This window comes from Octopus bimaculoides, chromosome 9 (genome assembly GCF_046866305.1).
Source record: "Octopus bimaculoides isolate indiv1 chromosome 9, ASM4686630v1, whole genome shotgun sequence".
In the NCBI taxonomy this organism is placed as follows: domain Eukaryota; kingdom Metazoa; phylum Mollusca; class Cephalopoda; order Octopoda; family Octopodidae; genus Octopus; species Octopus bimaculoides.
The window spans coordinates 14,976,732-14,983,322 of NC_142936.1; positions in this window are offsets into that span (position 1 = coordinate 14,976,732).

The window sequence follows — 6,591 nt, forward strand, 5'->3', positions numbered from 1 at the left end:
AGCGGCCATGAACGTTTGATAAAGGCCATGACATTTTGATACTGTCCATCGCCCTTTGGTAATGCCTATGAATTTTAGTAAAGCTTTTTCACCAAATCGTAGTATGTTACCATTTGGTGGTGCCTGTAGCTCTTTGATAGAATTTATGGCACTATCTTAGTGAACATGACCCTGTAGTAGTGTCCATGAGCGTTTGGTAGTGCCCAGGACAATTTCGTAGTGTCAATAATCCTTTGACGGTGCCCATTACTCGTTCCTTGTGCACACGGCCTATTCGTAGCGCCATGGCCATGTAGTGCTCATGACCACTGCATAGTACTCATGACCCTTTGGTAGCACCTATGACCGCTTTATTTTTCCTGTATCCCTTTAATAGTATCTATGACATTTTGGTAGTGTCCACTGACACTTTGGTGGGACCCATGGCACTTATAACCGTTTTGCCTTTTCCATGCCCCTTTGCTAGTGCCCATAATACTCTGCTAGTACCTATGACCGTTTGGTAGCGCCCAAGCCCCATTAGTAGTGCACGTGGGGTAGTTACTATGATACAATTATAGTTCCTGGTTCCTGTAGTCTTTTGACAGTGTCCATGGCAATCAGGTGGTGGCAATGGCTCCTTGGTAGTATCCATGGTTCTTTGGTAATGCACACAACTCTTTTTGTAGTGGCCATCGCCACTTAGTAGATATCATGACTCTCTGATAGAGCCCATGTCCCTTTGGTGATGTCTATAATTCTTTGGGATTACCTGTGACACTTTGGCAGTGACCATGGCCCTTTGACAGGACCCACAAGACTTTGGTAGTGCATATGGCTGTTTTATGTTTTATTTTCCCTGTGCCTCTTTAGTAATGGCCATGACGCTTTGGTTGCACCCATGACTGGTTGCCCAAAGCCCTTTGGTGAGACCTATCACCCTTTGGCAGTGCTTATAGCCCTGATGTATTTTTTATCTTTTAGTTAAGGGAGAAGGCAATGCCTATGTCCCTTTACAGAGCCTCTAAAACTGGTGGGAGGGAGAGAGGAAGGTAACCTCAAATCATAGACCTGGCCTAAATGCCAGGCCATGGGGTTGCATTAAATCAGGTGATTTATTAAGCCTACTACCCAAGTAGATCATGACAGGATTTGAACTCAGAATGGCGGGATGAATACTGCAAGCTATCTGGTTCAACATTTACTGCAGGCACAAGGCCCGAGATTTTGGGAGAGGGGGGCCAGTCAATTAGGTCGACCCAGTATGCAACTGGTACTTAATTTATAGTTCTGCCAACTCACCACTTTGGACTAGTACTTTTTTTTTTGTGTTGACCCTGAAAGAATGAAATGTAAAGTTGACCTCAGTGGGATTTGAACTCAGATAGCAGAGAGTCAAAGGAAATACCACTGAGCAGCACTCTAACAGCACCACCTGTTTGCCATCTCGAGGCAAGAGAGAAATAGCAGCCAAATATATCTCAAATCACAGTCTACTATCTTAAAAGCAAATAAAGATATATTAGCTATATGGCCGCAGTCTAATGGTTGAAACAAGTAAAATATCATCTTCATCATTCTCAACATTATTATTTAATGTCTGTTTTCCATGCTGGCATGGATTGGATGGTTTGAGAGGATCTGATGAGTTCAAGGACTGCATCATGCTCCAGTGTCTGCTTTGGTACAGTTTCTATGGCTGACTCACTTCACAGCAAGTGCTGGGTGATTTTTTTTTCAGGCCACAATCACTAGTGAGGTTGTCATGCAGTTTGCAAGACTATAAGCCCCAAGGAGGTAACTTTATGCTAGGATGTGAGGCATAAAATGAATGAGAGAAGGGGCCACTGCAGAACATATATATGTATGCATATTCTTTTCTACTCTAGGCACAAGGCCCTAAATTTTGGGGGAGGGGACCAGTCAATTACATCAACTGGTACTTAATTTATCGACCCCGAAAGGATGAAAGGCAAAGTCGACCTTGGTGGAATTTGAACACAGAACGTAAAGACATATGACATTTCTGCCAGCTCGCCCCCTTGTATGTATATATGTATGTATATTCTTTTCTACTCTAAACACAAGGCCCTAAATTTATCAATCCAGAATAGATGAAAGGTGAAGTCAACCTCGGTGGAATTTGAACTCAGAACGTAAAGACAGACGGAATACTGTTAAGCATTTCGCCCGGTGTGCTAACATCTCTGCCAGCTCACCTCCTTGTATGTATGTATATTATGAAAGAATGGGGCTAAGTGGTGTTGCATTCATGATTGCTAGATTGTGGAAATGATTCCCAGACCAGACAACACATTGTGTTCTGGAGCAGAACACTTCATTACATGTTGATCTGCGATCATTTCAACACCTGATGTGTGGCACACTTGTGCACCTGTACAGGTAATGTCAATTTGATGGAAGGAGTGAGTTAGTGTACAACACATACATTTGATAACCATAAATATGCCCACGGGCATATGGCGTAATGTTTAAGAGCACAGGCTACTAAGCCAAAGATTCCGAGTTCGATTTCAGGCAGTGACCCGAATAATAATAATAATAATAATAACAATAACATCGAAAAATACCTTAGGAATGAGAACCCAGGTTCGAAATTTCCCCAAGATACCTGATGAAGGCTGGAGGGTATATCAGCCGAAACGTGTTAACAACAAACAAGATGAGGACAAATATCCGTCAAATGTAAATAATGACGTAGGAGTGACTGTGTGGTAAGTAGCTTGCTTATGGACCACATGGTTGTGAGTTCAGTCCCACTGCATGGCACCTTGGGCAAGTGTCTTGTACTATAGCCTCGGGCTGACCAAAGCCTTGTGAGTGGATTTGGTAGACTGAAACTGAAAGAAGCCCGTCGTGTGTATATATATATATATATATATATATATATAGATATGTATGTATGTATGTGTTTGTGTGTCTGTGTTTGTGTGTCTGTGTTTGTGTTTGTCTCCGCTAACATCGCTTGACAACCGATGCTGATGTGTAACTTAGCGGTTCGGCAAAAAGGACTGATAGAATAAGTACTAGGCTAACAAAGAATAAGTCCTGTGGTCGATTATTACTCTTTCATGACCAACCTACATTCCAGTCTTTTTAATCAAAGAGTATATGAGGATTTCTTACTCTTTTACTCTTTTAATTGTTTCAGTCATTTGACTGCAGCCATGCTGGAGCACCGCCTTTAGTCGAGAAAATCGACCCCAGGAGTTATTCTTTGTAAGCCTAGTACTTATTCTATCGGTCTCTTTTTGTCGAACCGCTAATATATATATATATATATATATATATATATATACATATATACATATATATATATATATATATATATATATATATATATATATATATACGACGGGCTTCTTTTCAGTTTTTGTCTACCAAATCCACTCACAAGGCTTTGGTCGGCCTGAGGCTATTGTAGAAGACACTTGCCCAAGGTGCCACGCAGTGGGACTGAACCCGGAACCATGTGGTTGGTAAGCAAGCTACTTACCACACAGCCACTCCTGCGCCCTCTTGTTGAGTTTTTTTTTTTTCCATCAAAAAACAGTCAAAAGAAAATTGTATTAGTATATATATATTTATATATTCCAACATTTGTAGTGATATTTTTTTTTTTAAACAAAAAAAACCTACTACAAATATCTTTATTTCAATATAACACTGATTAGAACCAAACATTGGAACCAGAAAGACATAAGGCTACAAAGTGAAAGGTTTAGCAAGGTTTCTGGACATTCAGGAAAATGGTCTCTTCTTTTGCAGATCTCAAAACAAAGTTCCTTTTTTTTTTATGTATATGTATATATATATTTTTTGTTTTCTTCTATCTACCATGTATTTCAAAAAAAAAATAAATGAAAGTAATTGTTTTTTTAATTTTAGGCACAGGCCCAGAAATTTACAGGGAGGGGTAAGTCAATTATACTGATCCCAGTATTTTACTGGTACTTTATTTTATCAACTCTGGGAGGATGAAAAATCAAAAATGACCTAGGTGGGGTTTGAACTTAAAACTTACAGAACCATAATTAAATACCACAAGGCATTTCATCCGACGCTCTAAAAATTGTGTTAATCTTACCAATAATTGTTTTTAAACATAGGCACAAGACCACAAATTTAAGGGGAGGGATTATTAAATTAAACCAAGTCCAGTATTTAATTGGGACTTAATGCTATCAACACCAGAGGGATAAAAGATAAAACAGAATTTGATGGGATTTGAACTCAGTGGGTAAAGAATCCAAACATAATACTATAGGGCATTTTGTCCCATGCTCTAATGACTCTACTAACCTACCACCCTTAATAATAATAATAATAATAATGATGATGATGATGATGATGATGGATGCAAATTTTGGCACAAGGCCAGCAAGTCTGGGGGAGGGGATACGTCAATGACATCGACCCCAGTGTTCAACTGGTATTATTTTTATCAACCCTGAAAGGATGAAAGGCAAAGTCTACCTCGGTGAAATTTGAACTCAGAACTTAAAGACCGGATGAAACAGCATTAAGCATTTCACCCAGCATGCTAACGATTCTGGCAGCTCGCACGCCTTGCTAATAATAATAATAATAATAATGGTTCTTTCTACTATAGGCACAAGGGCCTGAAATCTTGGGGCAGGGGTGGGGGCTAGTCGATTACATCAACTCCAGCGCCCAACTGTTACTGATTTCATTGACCCAGAAAGGATGAAAAAAGCCAAGTCAGCCTCGGTGGAATTTGAACTCAGAAAGTAAAGACAGAGAGTGTACTATTAAGCATTTTTTTCCAGCATGCTAACAACTCTGCCACTTCACTGCCTTGATAGTAGTAGTAGTAGTAGTAGTAGTAGTAGTAGTAGTAGTAGTAATAATAATGCCTGTCTGAGGTCCCAGTAGATGCAATATCTTCAGTAAACAACATCATGATATTGGATACTGTGTGATGTCTTAAATAATAATAATAATAATCTTTTCTAAGACCTGAAATTTTAGGGGAGCAGGCTAGTCGATTTCATTGATCCCCAGTATTTAACTGGTACTTATTTCATCGACGCCCAAAAGGATGAAAGGTAAAGCTGACCTCAGTGGGTTTTGAACTCAGAATGTAAAGACAGACGAAACGCTACTAAGCGTTTCGTCCGGTGTGCTAACGATTCAGCCAGCTCACCGACTTATAATAATAATAATAATAATAATAATAATAATAATAATAATAATAATAATAATAATTAATAATAATTTATTCTCTCCATTTGTTTGTCACTTTTAATGGTCGGATATATATATTTCTATTGAAAATACTGAAATCACAGGAACAAAAAGTATTTTCATCACCCAAGATCTTGGTTTAAAGAAATTGTGAATGAAATACTAAATTCTAAAGTTGCAAGTTTAATTTTTTTCTTCTTCTTCTTCTTCTTCTTTTTCTTCTTCTTCTTCTTCTTCTTCTTCTTCTTCCTCTTCTTCTTCTCCAGAATCTACATCACTCCATAGACTGACATTATTAGCACAAATTTTCTTGTCACAGGAAATTAGTTGAATAAAAGAAATTTGAAGAGATGAAGGGGGGGAAAAAAAAAAATTTTTTTTTTTTTAAATTTCACTGTTTTTGAAACATGAATTCCAAGAAAAGGGTAAGTTAGCAGAAAAAACTGCATTATGGTCATATCTATGAACATTCTCGCTTATATGTATATATATATATATATATTTTCTTTTTTTCCCCTGCCAATAAATTAGTCTTTAGAAGTAATAACAATAAGAACTATAGCAACTAAAATAATTATAATAATATCAATAATAATAATAATAATAATAGTAATAATAATACGATGATGATGATGGTGGTGGTGGTGGTGATGGTTTCAGATTTTGGCACAAAGCCAGTAACTTCAAGGGGAAGGTCTAAGTTGATTAGAACGACCCCAGTACTAAGACTGGTACCTTGTATTATCTACCTCGGAGGGACGAAAGGCAAAGTTGACCTGGAAGGGATTCGGGATCAGAATATAAAGGGTCAGAAGAAATGGTGCTAAGCATTTTGTTCGACACTAACGATTCGTCCAGCTCAATGCAATAATAATAATAATAATAATAATAATAATAATAATCCTTTCTACTATAGGTACAAGGCCTGATATTTTGGGGGGAGGAGAGTAGTTGATCATATTGACCCCAGTGTTTCACTGGTACTTAATTTATCTACCCTGAAAGGATGAAAGGTAAAGTCGGCCTAGGTGGGATTTGAACTCAGAATGTAGCGACAGGGAAATATTGCTAAGCACTTCAGTAATAATAATAATAATAATAATAATAATAATAATAATAATAATAATAATAATAATAATAATAATAATAATAATAGTAGTAGTAGTAATAATAATAATAATAATAATAATAATAATAATAATAGTAGTAGTAGTAGTAGTAATAATAATAATAATAATAATCCTTTCTAATGAAGGCACAAGGCCTTGAAATTTTGGGGGAAGGGACTAGTTGATTACATCGACCCCAATCTTCCACTGATACTTAATTTATCGACCCTGAAAGGACAAAAGGGAAAGTCAACCTTGGTGGAATTTGAACTCA